The sequence below is a fragment of the Lissotriton helveticus genome, chromosome 8, assembly GCF_964261635.1.
Source record: "Lissotriton helveticus chromosome 8, aLisHel1.1, whole genome shotgun sequence".
Classification (NCBI taxonomy): Eukaryota; Metazoa; Chordata; class Amphibia; order Caudata; family Salamandridae; genus Lissotriton; species Lissotriton helveticus.
The window spans coordinates 724640943-724660419 of NC_136069.1; positions in this window are offsets into that span (position 1 = coordinate 724640943).

The window sequence follows — 19477 nt, forward strand, 5'->3', positions numbered from 1 at the left end:
TTGAGCTCCCTAGTAAGGCGCGGGCGTCCACAGACGGCGCCATTGCAGAGGCCTTTGCGACCTATTATGAAGACTTCTACAGGGCGAGGGACCTAGGGGACTGCGAGGTGGCGCGATCGTTCCTGGGTAGCGTGGACATTCCGCAGTTGACCCCTGAAGATAGTGAGGCTTTGGAAGCCGCCCTGTCCCTAGATGAAATTGCAGAGGCGATGGCTGCCCTGAAACCGGGGAAGGCTCCGGGACCTAATGGTTTCCCGGCGGAGTTCTTCAAACGAACGGGGGACCTCCTTTCGTGTCACATGAGGTCGCTGTATGAGGGTGCGTTTGCCTCCGGAGGCCTCCCGCCGGACCTGGCCCTAGCTACCATAATCCCGATCCACAAGGAAGGCAAGCCCCGTGGAGACTGTTCCTCCTATCGCCCAATCTCGTTGCTAAATATTGAGACCAAAATCCTAGCCACTATTCTTGCAAGGCGCTTGCGTCAGGTAATTACGGGCCTGATCCACCCGGACCAGTCCGGGTTCCTGCCGGACAGGGCCACCAAACTCAACCTGCGGCGCGCCCACAACTGGCTCCAAGAAGTCTGTGACAGGAGGGAGCCACATTGGTTCCTCTCCTTGGACGCGGAAAAAGCGTTCGATGCGGTCCACTGGCCTTTCCTAATGGGGACCCTTGAACGGTTTGGGTTTGGGCCCAAGTTCCAGCGCTGGGTGAAACTTCTATACTCGAAACCTAGGGCTAGAGTGCGCGTAAACGGGCGAATGTCGAGAGAGTTCGCGATAGAGCGGGGGACGCGACAGGGGTGTCCGCTATCCCCACTCCTTTTTACCCTCACGATCGAGATCCTTGCGATCCGCATCCGGCTCAACCGAGCTGTGACTGGCTTCCACTGGGGGGAATCGGCCACTGACCAGGAGAAGATCTCCCTTTACGCCGATGATGTGCTGCTGTATGTGACCGACCCGGCCACGACGATACCGGCCTTATTCAGGGAATTGGACGACTTTGGGGCGGTAGCCGGCCATACTATAAACTGGCATAAGTCGGTCCTATACGACCCACAAGGTGCCCCGCGAGGGGAGGAGCTGCCTGAGCTGCTCATTCACACCACGGCAGGCTTCCGGTATCTGGGGGTCTTTATCACCCGAGATGTGCAGCGCTCCTACACGGACAATGTCGATAGAATTTTGGTAGCGGCAAAGGCGGAGATGGATAGGTGGCGGCCGCTCCCGCTCACCATTTTGGGCAGGGCTGCCCTGTATAAAATGATCCTACTCCCAAAGTTTTTATACGCCCTGCAAAATGAGTATTATCCCCTCCCGGCTCTGACTCTGCGGAAAATCCATACCGATCTCCGCTCCTTCTTGTGGCTGGGGAAGCAGGCCCGGGTGGCACTCACGACTATGCAGCGCCACCAATATAGTGGGGGTCTCTCATTGCCTAATTTGGAGGCCTATTACTGGGCGGAACACCTCACCCCGATCAACGATTGGATACACGCCCCGGCGGACCACCCCACCTATGCACTAGAGAGGTCTAAATGGGGCAATAAGACGGTGCTCCACTTTTTATATGGGGGGAGGGGTGGCCGCCAGCTTCTTCCCGCGACTAGGATTACCCTGACGGCGTGGCGCAGAGCGTCGGTTAGAATGGGTTGGCATGAAAGGCTCACCCGCCAAACCCCCCTATGGGCATGTAGGTGGCTGACTGAACTGAACAAGTTGCGCGGGTTTCAAAGGTGGGATGACATTGGCATCTCCACAGTTGGGGATGTCATAGCAAAGGGGGAGCTTAAAACCTTCCAAGCACTGCAACAGGAATTTGGACTCCAGAGAACCCAATACTACAAATACATACAGCTGCGACATGCATGGGGAGCCCAACACATATCTCTCACTGACATTCCCCAGTTTGCACCACTTGAGGGCCGCCTACTGCAAGAACAGATGCAGAGGGGGGCGGTATCCATGACCTACAAAACACTGACAAATAACATGTTGGGTGATCTACAGGTCCTCAGGGACCTAGACTGGGAACTCATACTCATGCACCCCCGAGAAGTGGCCATAAAATCGAGGCTTCGCCTCATTCAGTTTAAGGTCCTCCATCGGGCATACTTTGACAGGGTGAGGCTTTTCCGGATGGGGAGGGTTACTAACACCGCCTGTCTACGATGCCAGCACCCAACGGGCGACTTCTTCCAAATCATCTGGGGATGCACAGTGATACAGGAATATTGGGACGAGGTTTTCAATGAATTGAGTGAGATACTGGAGGTGGAGATACCCAGGGACCCCAAATTGGCGCTCTTGGGAATGTCCACGGAGGTGGATATCACGCGATACTTGCTCATTTTTCTGCTGCTGGCCCTGGTGGTCGCAAAAAGGGACATTGCAAGATTGTGGGGGGCGCCTGGGAAACCAAATCTCGAGGAATGGAGAAGAGGCCTGGATATGTATATGGCAGCTGAACGTGTTACGTATAAAGCTAGGGGGTGCCCCCGAAAATTTAGAAAAATATGGGCCAAGTGGAGGCACTACCATGGACTGGAGTAGGAGGGCGGGACCGGGGGGGGAAGTGGGCGGGTGGTAGGATGAAGCACAGACATGGTGTGTAGGTCGCTGATTCCAGCATGTGTACACTTGAAGGCTACGGGCCATGGGGAGTGCTTATACTCATTGACACACAACTTTGAGGACCGAGAGAGCCATGAGGGTCGGGGGGGGAGGGAGTGGTTGGAAGGGTTCATGCTGCTGGGGGGGGAGGGGAAGATGGGTAGGAGGGGGCTTCGAGGAGAGGTCCCTCAGTTACTGCCTTTACTTATAGTTGATGGGGGGGGGGGGGAGTTCGGGGTGAAAATGAAAAAAATAAGTTCGTCAGGATGAATGCAATGTAACTGTCTATTTAAAAAGTTGCGTAAAGGCGGGTAGAGCGGAATGTTGACGCTCCCCCGCGATGTCTTGTTCATGGTACTAATGATTCACCTGATGCAACAATAAAAAGAATTTAAAAAAAAAAAAAAAAAGTGTTCCGAGAGAAAATAGGGGCCAGAATCTGATAGTACTTCAAGGACAACAAAGGATCTGTATCTTCGCCATTAATGCATTCTGGTATCGATGGGAGACAGGGGCATGCTGTTGGCGAGGTCACGCAATCAGAACAAGAATTGTAGGTAATAGAGAAGGCCAGAACGGGACATCCAGAGGTCCAACAGACACTCTTAGATACTAAGGAAAAAGTGGCAGGAATGGTACAAAGACTACGATGCTTTGACTTTAGGCAATATATGGTGATAACCCATGCAGAGCGTGACCGTACAGGTTCCCTACTAACCTGGCTTGCCAATCTGGCAAAGAGGTGCTCAACTGTTGTCAAGCTTGACTCAGAAGATGCAGGTTGGCTGTATCGACAGGAAGATTGTATACGAGCCTCGCCCACTTTGAGGATGAATAATTGTGTGCTTACTGTGGTTCTGAAAATCTGGACCCTGTTGTTATCCCGATATCGAGGTCCAATACCCGTGTCACAAAATATCAACGTACCATGACGAATTTGGTGTCAACAGACCGATAATGATTAGGACATCATTCCTATGCATTTGCATCATAATCGAAGGTTGCCAACACCCCTAAATCGTAGTTTCCGTCCCGACCCTTTAAGACTCCATTTTGTAAACGGCATCCATCTTACGTCTTGCCCTCATGATAAGTCAATTAAAGGTCGAGCTTGATCTAAAAGGACACGTCCACCTTCCCTGACTTCCCCCTGACCTGTCCCAACTGACTCCCTTTGCCTTTAACTAATGCAAAGCTCTCTCAACAAGGAGAAAGCAACTCTTAGCACTACGTAAAAGACCGACCGGTCTTATTAGTTAATTCACAAAGTTAATCTTGAAGTATACGGAAAAATCATCCAAATGTTCAAATCATTTTATTTTTCAACGATGGTTGATTCACCAATCAACGATTAGAATATTCAGTATCATATCTTCGTTGTTTGAAAACGTTTTACAGTGATGTTAACACATCCCGATGCATTTCGGGCACCGCCCTTCCTCAGGGGTTACTCTACAAAAACAATCCAAAATAAAAGATGTTCAAATATGCAATTCTCATGAAGGCAAAACCTACTATCTAGCATTAATACACATGTAAGAATACACCTACACCTAAGGTAACCATATCTCCAAAAAAATCACCAAAGTAAAATCACCAAAGAATCATGGGTGGGATCAAAGTTCCCTCCACCAAACGAGTGAACAAAGGAAACGTGAGTGACTAATGTGAATAGAGAATTTTCATAGGAAAACAACCGAACATGTGAACAAGCCTCTAGATCGCGAGTGAATTAAAAAAGATTGATCGAGTGCGGCATGCAAACTCCCTAGCGGCGTGAGGTTCAGGCCATGTGAATCACGAAATCTGCGTGAAGTTCTAACTGGGTGAATTCAGTGCGTATAGCCACATGTCCCATCACAGAAATGACGAGTTCCCCGGGGGGGTAACTTACTTGTACGGGAGTATAACAGGTTCCGCGAGTGAAAGCAGAGACCAGGAGAAGCCGGCGCTGCAAACTGGTAGTCGGTAAAGTACGACGCGAGTGAACATAGACATAAAAAGAAGACAGCGTGACTAAAGGTAGAAAACGGACTACCCGTGCAAGCAAATAAAGTGTAAACAAACTGAAACCAAGTGGAGTTAAGAAAAGGATGAGAACCCTTCAAAGAGTGGGCAACCAAAATCTAAGAGCCATTACCAGTCATATAGTGGACACGAAAAAATGCAAAAAGACAAAATAAAAAATGTCGGTGAAAAAAGGGTGTGTGGGCGTGTAAAAAAAAAACAAAAAAAAACAGTGTGAATATTACAAGATCATATGCAAACATTACAGATAACATAAAAATTCCATTCGTTCATTTAACCCATCGGGTACCATAGTGGACATAAATCGGATCCAAAAGTTCTCTCGTTTGAGCAATGTATTTTTGTTGTTGTGTGTCACTTTGACTTGTTCTAAGATCAAAAATTTCAATTGTGCCACGCTGTGTCTGTTTTCATGAAAGTGGTTAGCCACACTAGATTTTTGTTTGTGGGTGCGTATGTTACTTTTGTGTTCCAAAATGCGAACACGGATTTTACGTTCTGTATGTCCAATGTAACATTTACCACAAGGGCATTTCAACATGTAAATGACGTTGCCACTGTTGCAGGTGGCATTGACTCGCAGTTTTATCGTGTGTCCTTTCATGGGATGGCGTGTAGTGTTGCCAGGAATGCAGTTGTTGCAGTTGCTGCAATTGTAGCAAGGTTTGAGTCCTGTATAAGTGGACATAGTGGTTGTAGACTTCGGTTGACTGAGGATTTCCTTAACATTTCTGCCTCGAGTAAATGCAAACATAGGTGGTTGACTAAAGAGTCCGTTGAAATCAGGTTCCATTGCCAAGATGGGCCAGTGTTTGCGAATAATATGCTGAAATTTGTTGGATATCATCGAGTGTTTCGAAACCACGACCATCCGGTCAGACTGTTTCTTAGGTTTCAGTTGCAGAAGATCATTCCTGCTAGTTTTTTCAGTTCTTTCAATTGCTAGATCCAATATGGGGGTAGGATACCCCCGCGCTTTCAATCTTTCCAGAGTCATTTTCATTTGTTTCTTGCTTTCATTGTCATTGGAAACAATCCGTTTGATACGAAGCAATTGAGCATAGGGAAGATTGTTTTTTAACCCTAAACGGTGAAAACTGTTGTAATGCAGGGTGGAATTCCTGTCGGTAGGTTTTCGAAAGATGGTTGTATGCCACTCATCATGTTCTCTGTGAATTTCTACATCCAAATAATGGACACATCTCTCGCTGAATTACCACGTGAAACGGATTCTTTCATTGAATGTATTCCATGTCTCAAGAAAACTCACTAATTTGTCAGCGGTTCCACTCCATAAAAGGAATATATCGTCTATGTACCGGAGAAACAGTTTACCATGTTGAAGCCAGCTGTCATGACTTAAAATGTGGGTCTCTTCAAATGTTCTCATGTATATATTGGCGTAGCAAGGAGCTGCCGAATTTCCCATGGCGGTACCGTTAAGTTGGAGAATCCATTTATCCAGGACAGTGAAATAACTGTGATAGAGAGTGAACATTGTCAATTGCATAAGGAAGACTTTCAAGTCGGGATCCAGATCTGAAGCGGCCAATACTTGTTCTATTGCATCTATACCTCCATCATGGGGGATGGAGGTGTATAGTGAACATACGTCCACCGTACACATTATGAGTTCTGTGTTTCTTAATTCGTTCATGATCGGTTCAATTTTCAAAAGAAAGTCTGTGGTGTCACGAACATGTGACCCTGTTTCCAATACAAAAGGTTGTAAATATCTGTCTAGGAATTTCCCTGTGTTCTGATGTATGCTGCCTCTGGTCGATACAATAGGACGAAAGGGAGGTTTCGTAGGATGCTTGTGCATCTTAGGAAGCATGTAGAGTACAGGAGGTTTTGGATTCATAGGTGTCAAGAATCATCTGGTCTTGTCGTTGATGGTACCATTCTCAAAGGTTTCATTGATTAATAGAGTCAATTTTTTGGTGAACTCAAGGGTGGGATCCCCCTTAAGAAAGTCATACGTATTTGTATCACTGATATGTGCTTCAATCTGTTGTTCATAGAATGTAGTATCCATGATCACTAATGCACCGCCTTTATCGGCATTCTGACAAGTGATGGTTGAATTATCAGCTAGTTTTTTTAAGATGTTTTTTTCTTTCTTGGATAGGTTGCCATGTTTCATAGGTTGTTGAAATGGTAATTTACAAATCTCTTGCTTAATGAGATTCTCAAAGGAGTCTATGATTTTGTGGCTTTGTGGCGCCATGAAAGTAGTGTGTGGTCGTAATCCTCGGAGCATGTCTTCTTCACGAGTGTTGGTCGGACAGATGTTCTCAAAGTAATGTCGAAGACGGATGTTACGTATGAGTTTGAAGGTACTCACTTCTAACTCCAAAGTGTTGGAGTTTGTCGTAGGTACGAACGATTGTCCCTTCTGTAAAGTGTTACTCTCTTCGGTAGATAATACCAAAGAGGAGATGTTAATTATCAGATTGTCTTCAGGAATCACCGTTTTCTGTTTGTCCTCTTTCCTTTGCCTGCTTGAGGAGTTCTTTCGATTCCCTCGGCGGATTTTTCTCCCCCTGGGTCTTTTTGTTGTTCCAGACCTACTTCTAAAAAATGAACCGCGGGTTCTGTTGAAGTACTCGGAGTTTGGGCGTCTGTATTAGCTGGTGTCTTGGTTGATCTTGATCTGTTATCTTCTTCCGAAGAAGACGTTTCATTACCAGAAAAAGGATTGTATGGTTTGTTGGTCCTTCGGCGGGCGTACACTTCTGCCCAAGTGTACACCTCGCCGAGTTTATAATCGATGGTGTCTCTTTTGAATTTCCGTAACTTCCTTTCTTGTATTTCCCTAGTATGTTTCTCAATTTGTGTTTTTACATCTTCCAACATGGTAGTCAGTTCTTCAGCGGACATGGCTTCGTCCAGCTCCTTTTTTACATTATCAATCTCTAATTTTTAAATCTTCCAATGTCTTGGAAAGCTCCTCCACAATCAGGAGGATAAGGTCAAGGGAACATTTGTTGAGTATTGAATACCATCGCTCAACAAATTGTACGTTGTTCTTGCACAATAAAGGTTTTAACGGGACCCTTAGGCCTCTTGGGATCCTTTGAACACGGTGGTACCGGATGAGGGTACTGGCATGTAATTTTTGATTGGATAGTTTTTTAAGAAGGTAGAGTAATTGTCTGATGTTACTCTCCACACTACGAGGATTGCTGGTGGAGGTAATGTCGTCCTGAATGAGGCCATAAATTTTGTCAGCATCATCTTTGGTGAAGGCAAACGTGCTCGCCTTTAGGTCGGTCATGCCTGAGACCGAATCAAAATTCATCATCACTGCGTGCTGAGCTCCAAGGTCAGGAATTAGTAACAACTATGGAAGGAAGGAACTCGCACAGCTAAATAAATCACAGGTAAAACAGCACATGAAGGGTGTAGTGTGCTACTAGAGTTGAACACTGTCTGGCCTAGCAGTGTTGAATCCGAGGAACTAATGCAAAGCTCTCTCAACAAGGAGAAAGCAACTCTTAGCACTACGTAAAAGACCGACCGGTCTTATTAGTTAAATCACAAAGTTAATCTTGAAGTATACGGAAAAATCATCCAAATGTTCAAATCATTTTATTTTTCAACGATGGTTGATTCACCAATCAACGATTAGAATATTCAGTATCATATCTTCGTTGTTTGAAAACGTTTTACAGTGATGTTAACACATCCCGATGCATTTTGGGCACCGCCCTTCCTCAGGGGATTACTCTACAAAAACAATCCAAAATAAAAGATGTTCAAATATGCAATTCTCATGAAGGCAAAACATACTATCTAGCATTAATACACATGTAAGAATACACCTACACCTAAGGTAACCATATCTCCAAAAAAATCACCAAAGTAAAATCACCAAAGAATCATGGGTGGGATCAAAGTTCCCTCCACCAAACGAGTGAACAAAGGAAACGTGAGTGACTAATGTCAATAGAGAATTTTCATAGGAAAACAACCGAACATGTGAACAAGCCTCTAGATCGCGAGTGAATTAAAAAAGATTGATCGAGTGCGGCATGCAAACTCCCTAGCGGCGTGAGGTTCAGGCCATGTGAGTCACGAAATCTGCGTGAAGTTCTAACTGGGTGAATTCAGTGCGTATAGCCACATGTCCCGTCATAGAAATGACGAGTTCCCCGGGGGGGGTAACTTACTTGTACGGGAGTATAACAGGTTCCGCGAGTGAAAGCAGAGACCAGGAGAAGCCGGCGCTGCAAACTGGTAGTCGGTAAAGTACGACGCGAGTGAACATAGACATAAAAAGAAGACAGCGTGACTAAAGGTAGAAAACGGACTACCCGTGCGAGCAAATAAAGTGTAAACAAACTGAAACCAAGTGGAGTTAAGAAAAGGATGAGAACCCTTCAAAGAGTGGGCAACCAAAATCTAAGAGCCATTACCAGTCATATAGTGGACATGAAAAAATGCAAAAAGACAAAATAAAAAATGTCGGTGAAAAAAGGGTGTGTGGGCGTGTAAAAAAAAACCAAAAAAAAACAGTGTGAATATTACAAGATCATATGCAAACATTACAGATAACATAAAAATTCCATTCGTTCATTTAACCCATCGGGTACCATAGTGGACATAAATCGGATCCAAAAGTTCTCTCGTTTGAGCAATGTATTTTTGTTGTTGTGTGTCACTTTGACTTGTTCTAAGATCAAAAATTTCAATTGTGCCACGCTGTGTCTGTTTTCATGAAAGTGGTTAGCCACACTAGATTTTTGGTTGTGGGTGCGTATGTTACTTTTGTGTTCCAAAATGCGAACACGGATTTTACGTTCTGTATGTCCAATGTAACATTTACCACAAGGGCATTTCAACATGTAAATGACGTTGCCACTGTTGCAGGTGGCATTGACTCGCAGTTTTATTGTGTGTCCTAAAACTGCGAGTCAATGCCACCTGCAACAGTGGCAACGTCATTTACATGTTGAAATGCCCTTGTGGTAAATGTTACATTGGACATACAGAACGTAAAATCCGTGTTCGCATTTTGGAACACAAAAGTAACATACGCACCCACAACCAAACATCTAGTGTGGCTAACCACTTTCATGAAAACAGACACAGCGTGGCACAATTGAAATTTTTGATCTTAGAACAAGTCAAAGTGACACACAACAACAAAAATACATTGCTCAAACGAGAGAACTTTTGGATCCGATTTATGTCCACTATGGTACCCGATGGGTTAAATGACCGAATGGAATTTTTATGTTATCTGTAATGTTTGCATATGATCTTGTAATATTCACACTGTTTTTTTTGTTTTGTTTTTTTTACACGCCCACACACCCTTTTTTCACCGACATTTTTTATTTTGTCTTTTTGCATTTTTTCATGTCCACTATATGACTGGTAATGGCTCTTAGATTTTGGTTGCCCACTCTTTGAAGGGTTCTCATCCTTTTCTTAACTCCACTTGGTTTCAGTTTGTTTACACTTTATTTGCTCGCACGGGTAGTCCGTTTTCTACCTTTAGTCACGCTGTCTTCTTTTTATGTCTATGTTCACTTGCGTCGTACTTTACCGACTACCAGTTTGCAGCGCCGGCTTCTCCTAGTCTCTGCTTTCACTCGCGGAACCTGTTATACTCCCGTACAAGTAAGTTACCCCCCCGGGGAACTCGTCATTTCTATGACGGGACATGTGGCTATACGCACTGAATTCACCCAGTTAGAACTTCACGCAGATTTCGTGACTCACATGGCCTGAACCTCACGCCGCTAGGGAGTTTGCATGCCGCACTCGATCAATCTTTTTTAATTCACTCGCGATCTAGAGGCTTGTTCACATGTTCGGTTGTTTTCCTATGAAAATTCTCTATTCACATTAGTCACTCACGTTTCCTTTGTTCACTCGTTTGGTGGAGGGAACTTTGATCCCACCCATGATTCTTTGGTGATTTTACTTTGGTGATTTTTTGGGAGATATGGTTACCTTAGGTGTAGGTGTATTCTTACATGTGTATTAATGCTAGATAGTATGTTTTGCCTTCATGAGAATTGCATATTTGAACATCTTTTATTTTGGATTGTTTTTGTAGAGTAATCCCCTGAGGAAGGGCGGTGCCCGAAATGCATCGGGATGTGTTAACATCACTGTAAAACGTTTTCAAACAACGAAGATATGATACTGAATATTCTAATCGTTGATTGGTGAATCAACCATCGTTGAAAAATAAAATGATTTGAACATTTGGATGATTTTTCCGTATACTTCAAGATTAACTTTGTGATTTAACTAATAAGACCGGTCGGTCTTTTACGTAGTGCTAAGAGTTGCTTTCTCCTTGTTGAGAGAGCTTTGCATTAGTTCCTCGGATTCAACACTGCTAGGCCAGACAGTGTTCAACTCTAGTAGCACACTACACCCTTCATGTGCTGTTTTACCTGTGATTTATTTAGCTGTGCGAGTTCCTTCCTTCCATAGTTGTCCCTTTGCCTTTAGCCAAACCTGTTTGGGCAGCTCCTCGCCCAGTGGCCGAATACGATAGCATCAATGCATAACATTCCACAAACCAATCACTACATGCAGACCATGCTTTCTACAAACATGCACCTGTCCACGTTCCCTGTTTTATGGCCAGTTTTATGACTAGGAGGTGCCTTTCTTTATTGGTGTTTCATCGATATCTGATGGGAGTTCCGGGCCTAACCGGGTAATCTATCATGAACTGGACATCTAAAATGTGGGCTTGCTTACATGACTTCGCTCTTTGTATTATTGTAGAAATATGTGTATAGCCATATCATAAACTCAAGAATTCTTGCTTGCAGGTATTATTTCTGTATATAAGGAGAAGGCTGGTTCTGTAAAAACGAACAGTCTCCCGAGAATATACTCCCCGTGTGGTGTACTTCTGGGACACGTGTTACTTGGTAGTTACCAATAAAACTTGATCTCTGACTGCGACTAGAAGACTCAGTGTTTCTGTGGTCCGGAACAAGGGAGAACTCAGAGGTCTTCGGGTGTTATCCCCTGGCACCAACGGGTTCCTAAAAACCCGTTACCTCAGTTGGCGCCCAACTCGGGGCGATATCAAGCGGCGACGGTCTAAGCCAGATGTTCGTGAGGAGCTTCGTGTGAAAATTCCGGAGGACGGCCAGCCACTTCAGCGACCCCTGTATGTCGACGTGGTTCCGAAGGTCTTTCCTGCGAGGTTCCCCGCGTCCCGACGGCTACGAAGGACTGCTGCCCTGACTATCGCCTTGTTTAGGACCCAGTGATCCTTGGTAGAGCGAAACGATAGACGAGTCTTCTAGCGACGTCACCGATCTTCAAATACTTCAGTTAAGTATAAGTGGAGCGACTCCCAGTCCTTAGTTTGTCCTTAGTTTTTGGTATCCTTGAGATACGACTTGATTTGGTACTTGCAAGCCCCAAAGCCGAAGGACTCGTGTTTTCACGAGAAAATATCGTAACAGATAATCCTTTGAAGTTTGAAGCTAGACTAGCGAGCGAAGATGCCTGGTTTTAGCAGACTTGGAAACTTGTTTTGTCTTGGTTGTAGTAAGGACTCCCGATTAGAGGATTCTTGTCCGGTTCCTCCAATTGGAACTCCAACGTATGAGCTCTATGTAAAACATGGCGTAGGTCCTATCACATATAATGAAGTGTGGATAAAATACACCCGTAAGGATGGTGTTTTAAAATGGCCCCAATATGGTAGTTTTGACTCAGAAATTTTAGATAATTTAGAGGTCAAATTGTTCAAGAAGAAAGCCCGGCCGGCGATGTTTGACTCTTTCCGTTTATGGTGTAAAGAGGCCAAACAAAAGGAAATTAAATTAGAAAAGAATAATAAGAGAGAAAGAGGCATTTCAGTAATGCAAGCCGCGATAAAATTTAAAGACAACGAAGAAGATCAAATGAGTGAGCAGTTGCACAGGCAACGTAAAATGGCAATAGATAAATGCTATCCTGTTGTACCATCTCTTCAGCAAGAGACAGTAAAGGAGCGCGAAAGAGATCCATTAATGGCGCATTTGCTAAGTTCGCCACCACCCTATGCGCAAAATGCCACAGCACCTCCGCAACCTTTAGTTACACCTCTGGTAGCTGTTATGCCAGCTCCTTTACAACACTCACCAGCCGCTCTTCAGCTGGCTTCTATTTCTCTGGTGCAGCCTCCTCAAGGCTCACCGATCACATCTACTTGTCCTACTGTTCCCCCTACAACTTCGCCTAGCTCACCTTCTATTTCTTCTAATACTCGCTCTACGAATGCTTCTGTTTCTGCTTTGCGTGACTCTGTTCTGCCACCAGTTTTTACTCCACTTTCACCTTTTGTCTGGCATAAAATGGCCAGCATTGTTACTAACATTCCTTCACCACTTTTTCGGTCGCCTAAAACGACCCCTAATACGGGACAAAGACAATTACGAAGCCAAATGCCTGATTATCAAGAGAGAGAATTATTGAATAAGTTAGCACGGAATTGGGTATTGGACACAGCGAGATATGATGTAGAGTCTGTCATGAACGTCTTTCGTCAATGGGATGAACCAACGCAAAGATATGTTTTTGAACAGATGTGTGTTTTTCTGTGTGAGGATTTGGAAGACAATGGTCAAGAGAGCAACGCTCGAGAGTTGTGTAATGTACGATTTAAATTTGGGAAAGGTATGATCATAGGTCCCGATGTCGAAAAAGCAGTTGAGATATTATTATCATGTCGAAGTACGGGTGGTAATTCTGGGTCATCATCTGAATGTGGTACGTCTAGTAGGAAAAGAGCGAGACAGTACCCCATGAGAGAGGTTCCCCCGGTTTGGAGGGAAGGTGATGCGAATGCAAATCCACCAATTCTGCCTCATTTCCAGCGTGTATGGGTACATGTCCCCTGGAAAAGATCAGAAGTTTTAGCACTCAAGCAGACACTACCTGATCCTCGTAAAAACCCGACTGGGTATTATAAGGAGTTATCGCAAACTGCAAGCTCATGTATAATGAATTTAGCGGATATAGACATGCTGTTTGGGAACGTTGTTCCACATCCTTTATGGAGTAAAATTCGTCATACGAACCATGACCAGGAACTAGGTGACTCATGGGCAAACATTACCGCTACAGATGCTAGACAAATTGGTGGTTTTAAACCTGAGCCGTTAATAGCTGAACTTCCCGGTAGGATTATAGCGTACATGAAAACAATAATGCCTGAAGTACGCGTAAACTGGGACAAGCTATCTGCGTGTAAGCAAAAGAAAGATGAGAATGTGTCTGACTTTTTCACGAGATTTGAGGAAACTTTCACTGATCATAGTGGTCAAGATATGTCTACCGAGGGTGGCCAAAGATTGTTTGTAGACAAGTTCGTACATAATCTGCTTCCTGAACTATGTAATAAACTGAAAGATTCAGAGAGTGCTTGGGCTGTCTCTACGTCAGCGCAGATTTTAGCTACAGCCCAGTACTATGAAAATAGGCGTAAAGACGAGCTAGATAAGGCAGATAAAAAGACGAAAGATTTGAAAACTAAGGTTCTTCTCCAGCAGGCCTATCCGCCTCGCACGGCTAGTCAGCCCAATTATCAACCACAACAGCAGTATTCGAGAAACGCGCAAGGTAACGACTTTTCCCATCAGCGTCCTACGTATGGCCCGAATCAATGTGCGTATTGCAAGGAAGAGGGTCATTTTAAAGGTAATTGTCCAGCTCTTGCGCGACGTTTAAATGGTTCGTCAGGTGTAAGGGGAAGAGGTGTTCAACATGCCCCTAGAGGTAGAGGTCGTGGACATTTCACTCAGAATACAACTTCTTTTCCGCCTCAGAATTCCATGAACAGCTTTGACCAACAGAATAATGCATCGTCTAAATCAGCCCAGTACTATGCTGACGACTATTACACCGAACACGAAAATGAGGGTAATGATTGCTAGGACAGCCATGGACAAAGAGAGGGAGTTGTTTCAGTTCCAGTAGATCAGAATGGACCTTATGTCGAGGTGATTGCCTCAGGAGTGTCAGAGCCATTTCTGCTGGATACTGGTGCTACAAAAAGTTCTGTTATGCACTCGAAACTTCCTGGCGCACCTTTGTCTGGCAAAATGAATGTCTCAGTAGGTTTCTCTGGCGCCCCTGTTAGAAACCCGATCTCTAGTCCTATATCACTTTCTGTTGGCCCATGCGAATTAGAAGCACCCCTCATTTTGACAACAGGTTGCGGTGAAAATTTGTTAGGTTTGGATTTACTAAAGAGGTTGTATGCGACTTTATACTGTTCCCCCTTGAGAGTACAACTTACTTTAGGTAAGAAAGTCATTTCTCCAATGTATTTGTCAAAGGAAAATATTCCAACTGAATTGTCATCACTCCCTGATATACTTTGGGCTAATGGTTCTAATGATGTCGTTCGTTTGGAGATAGCACCGTATGTCATAACTTTGAAAGCCAACGTTAGGTTGCCACGTATTCCCCAATACAAAATATCTAGCGAATGCGAAAAGGCGTTGTTGACGATCATTTATGATCTGATCGATAAAGATGTTATCGAGGAAACAACAGGAAATGTTTGTAACAGTCCAATTTTGCCCGTCTTAAAACGCACTGATCCTTCACAGCCGCCTGTCTACAGGTTCGTGATTGACCTCAGAGAAGTGAATAAGGTAGTTATCCCACAGTTTCCCGTTGTCCCCGACATTACTGCTTTATTGACCATGGTTCCAGCTTCAGCAGCTTGGTTCTCGGTGATTGACCTGAAGAACGCTTTCTTCAGCATCCCGATTGCTGAGGAGAGTAGGGATATTTTTGGATTCAATTTAGGAGGACGAAGCTTCCGCTTCAAGTGCGCTCCTCAAGGCTACTGCGAAAGCCCATCAATATTCAGTCAGGCCCTGAAAACACAACTGGACATGATTATTCTACCAGATGGTTCAACTCTGATTCAGTATGTCAACGATCTGCTGATCGCCGCAGACACTGAAGAAATTTGCAAACATGCCACATTATCATTATTGCGTCACTTATGTGACATGAAGCACAAAGTCTCTCTTTCCAAACTACAATTTTGCCGACAAGAGGTAACCTATCTAGGTCACATCTTGTCGAAGGAGGGAAGGAGACTGACACCAGAAAGAGTACAGGCAATTGCAGATCTGAGTGCCCCAAGGACACAGAGAGAAGTTCGAGCCTTCTTGGGCATTACATCGTACTGTAGACAATGGATACCAAATTTCTCACTACTAGCTAAACCCTTGCTGGCACTACTCTGCAAAGACACACCCAATCCTATGCCCTGGTCTGAAGATTGTCAGACGAGTTTCCACGAGTTGAGTGATGCATTGTGTTCGGCTCCTGTGTTGGGAAACCCCAACTACAGTAAGCCTTTTACATTATACGTCCATGAGAAGGAAGGTTGTGCATTATCAGTCCTAACACAACACTTTGGGGACAAACAGCGCCCATGCGCGTATTTTTCGGCAACTCTAGACCCTGTGGCTAAAGCCCTACCAAGTTGTCTGAGGGCTACCGCCGCAGCAGCTGTCTGCATTCGACAGTCTGCTGGATTAGTCATGAATAATACTCTGATCGTTATGGTTCCGCATGCAGTAGACATTTTGCTAAACAGGACGAAGACACAACATCTTACTAGCGCTCGACTATCCAGTTACGAACTTACACTGTTAGCAAGTCACATCCACATAAAGAGGTGTGATACACTCAACCCCGCTACGCTACTACCCATCCCGACAGAAACAGACGAGATTGATAAACATGACTGCTGCTTTAGTACAGAAGAAGAGACAAAAGGGAGAGTAGACTTACAGGACACTCCCCTTCCCGGATGCAATGATACTTTATGGGTTGATGGTTCATGTTTCAAGTTACCGAATGGTGATACGACTGCAGCATATGCCGTAACAACATTACACACCATTATAGAGACCGCGCGTATTTCCCACAATTCTGCACAAGCTGCAGAACTTATTGCACTTACCAGAGCATGTGTATTAGCAAAAGGAAAGCGAGTGAATGTGTACACTGACAGCCAATACGCCTTTGGTGTGGCTCACAGTTTTGGGAGATTGTGGCGCGAACGTGGTTTCCTTACGTCACATGGTGCAAAGATACAACATGGTCAGCTAGTTAATAAACTCCTTGAGTCACTGACCTTGCCACTACAAGTTGCCATCATGAAATGCAGTGCACACAAAAAGATTCACGATGATGTTGGCCGCGGGAATGCATTTGCAGACGAGGTTGCGAAAGAGACTGCAAGGAACACGATGAGTCGGATGTATGTTGTAGGTCCCGCTAGAGGGATTACTGATGTGGGAATGTGTGAGGACCCCATTGAAAGTGTGAAAGCTACACAAGCCGAGGCAACTGAGAAAGAGTTGAATGAATGGAGAGAAAGTACAGGTAGATTAGATACGAATGGTTGTTGGGTCGAATTGTCGGAACACCAGCGATGGCTATTACCTAACGCATATGTACTTGCAGTAGTAACAATGGCTCATGGAATTGCACACATCAGTTCGAGAGGAATATGTAAACTATTGGCCCCAGTATGGCAGAATAGTAATATCCCAAAATATGCAGAGAATGTGGTCAGAAACTGTATGGTATGTTTAAAGTACAATCCCGGTAGGGGAACCCCAACTCCAGCTGGTCATTTTGCGCCTCCAACGTATCCGTTCGAGGTTTTGCAGCTCGATTTCATCCACATGGAGAGGTGCAACAATCTGAAATATGTGCTCGTTGTTGTTTGCGCCTTTTCAAGGTGGGTGGAAGCGTACCCCCTTAAGGACAATACCGCCTTGTCAACTGCCAAAGCCCTTGTCAAAGAGTTCTTCCCGAGGTTTGGTATGCCTAGAATTGTCTGGAGTGATAATGGAAGTGAATTTGTAGGACGCGTGATGAAGAGAGTGTGTGACTGTCTAGGCATATACCAGAAGTTCCACGCTGCAAATCACCCCCAATCAGCTGGACTAGTAGAGTGCTACAATGGCACGTTGAAACTCAAGCTAGCCAAGATCCAAGCCAGTACAGGTCTTAAATGGCCTGACGCCTTGCCCCTAGCACTCTTGTCAACTAGGATGACTGTCCATTCCAGATTAGGACTTAGCCCTCACGAGATAGTGTTTGGCCGCCCAGCCAACGTCTGGGGCGTGCCAAGACCAAAGAAACTCAGCGAAATAGAACACCCCGTACTGCTTGACTACTTGTGCGAATTGACAACTAAATTGCGTGTTTTACACCAACAGGTTCACAGTTCCTCTCCGCCAGCCTCTGACGATCCAGGTCACACCATCAAACCCGGCACGTGGGTCCTGGTGCGGAATTTCCAGCGCACCAACAACGAACAACCGAGGTGGACCGGACCGCACCTGGTACTTCTTTCCATGAGATCAGCTGTTCGGGTGGAAGGCAAAAAGAACTGGGTGCATGGGACCCATTGTAAACGGGTCCCTCTGCCCCTTCCATACGACCGGTGGGTCAATGAAGGACTTGCCGACTCAGAAACAGAATCCATACCTCGTTTCATCCCTTTCAGCGACGCACGTCTAAAAGAAACTGGTACCGAAAAGGAGAGTGATAGTATTTTACAAGGACCTGTGTCACCGTCTATGCAGTTGGACACTACCGAACCTGAGACATTGTTTGAAGACACTACCGTATCTGGGAAACGACGGTACAACCTAAGATCTAGCCCAAGAGACTAATAAAAAAAAAAGCAAACTAATGTGATTACTTTTCCCCCTAAGAACTATTTTTGATTTTTCAGCTCTCTCGTCCCAGGGAACTAGCTCATTTTTGATTTTCGAACCGCCATCCGGTTCCGCTGCTAGGGTCGCGGTTGAAGACTGGGGAGTGCAACTGGGGAAGTTTTAGGTCAACGGTCTGGTTGGTCCGAGGGAGTTACCCTGGACTGAACGGAGCGCACTCCCCGGCAGAATCAACCTACCACCGCGGGCAGCAAGTAGAGGATGGAGTTTCCACGGGTAGAGAGACCTGCCAGATTCACAAACTTTGAAAGACAATTGTGTACAGTACTGTCCAGAAGAAGATTTTTAATAACATGTGTTTTTATGCTGTGTAGCATAGTGATGTTCTTAACTGGTTATGCTCTATTTGTATTTCAAGTTTCCTTGTTCTCGAATGACACTCGGCAAGCGCCTCCTCCCACTCTCTCTACACACTCCTTTCACCCTCTACCTGAACACGAGTCTGCCAGAAGACTTGAATTTGTAAATAACTCATTTATCCAACTCCTACACCAACACCAGTCCATAATGAACACATCAAACTGTTGGATATGCGGACTCATGCCGCGCACGACTGATAAGGGTATCCCATACTTCATCCTGCCATTCAGTTATTATGGTTCTCTGTGGGCTTTCCAGACCATGTTCTTATTCGCCCTAGAACCATACCCGACCCGTTCCACTGAGAGCGATTCCAGTAACAAGGCACTAATAGCAGGGATAAGAAATATGAGTAGGGATATCGACACATATCTAACGATCCCCAAAGATGAACTCACTCCATACACTCGTTGGAACGTAACTAAATATGGGGTTTACCTGAGTAAGAGCCAGACAGTGAAGAAATCCCGCCCAGTTTGGATAGTACCCCACCGAGGTCACTTATGTTTACAAGGTATTGGTAGGGATCCCAAAGCACAATTAGGAAAGAGCGTATGCACGGAAACGTATGTGTTCGCTTCCCGAACTTCCCCTATACTCTTAGCAGCCCAAGGCACGTATTTCGTCTGCCACGACCAAGCCTACACATGGTTGCCCCCTGACTTCTCAGGTACATGTTTTATCTAATTTCTGCTGCCTCCCACCTACACGGCC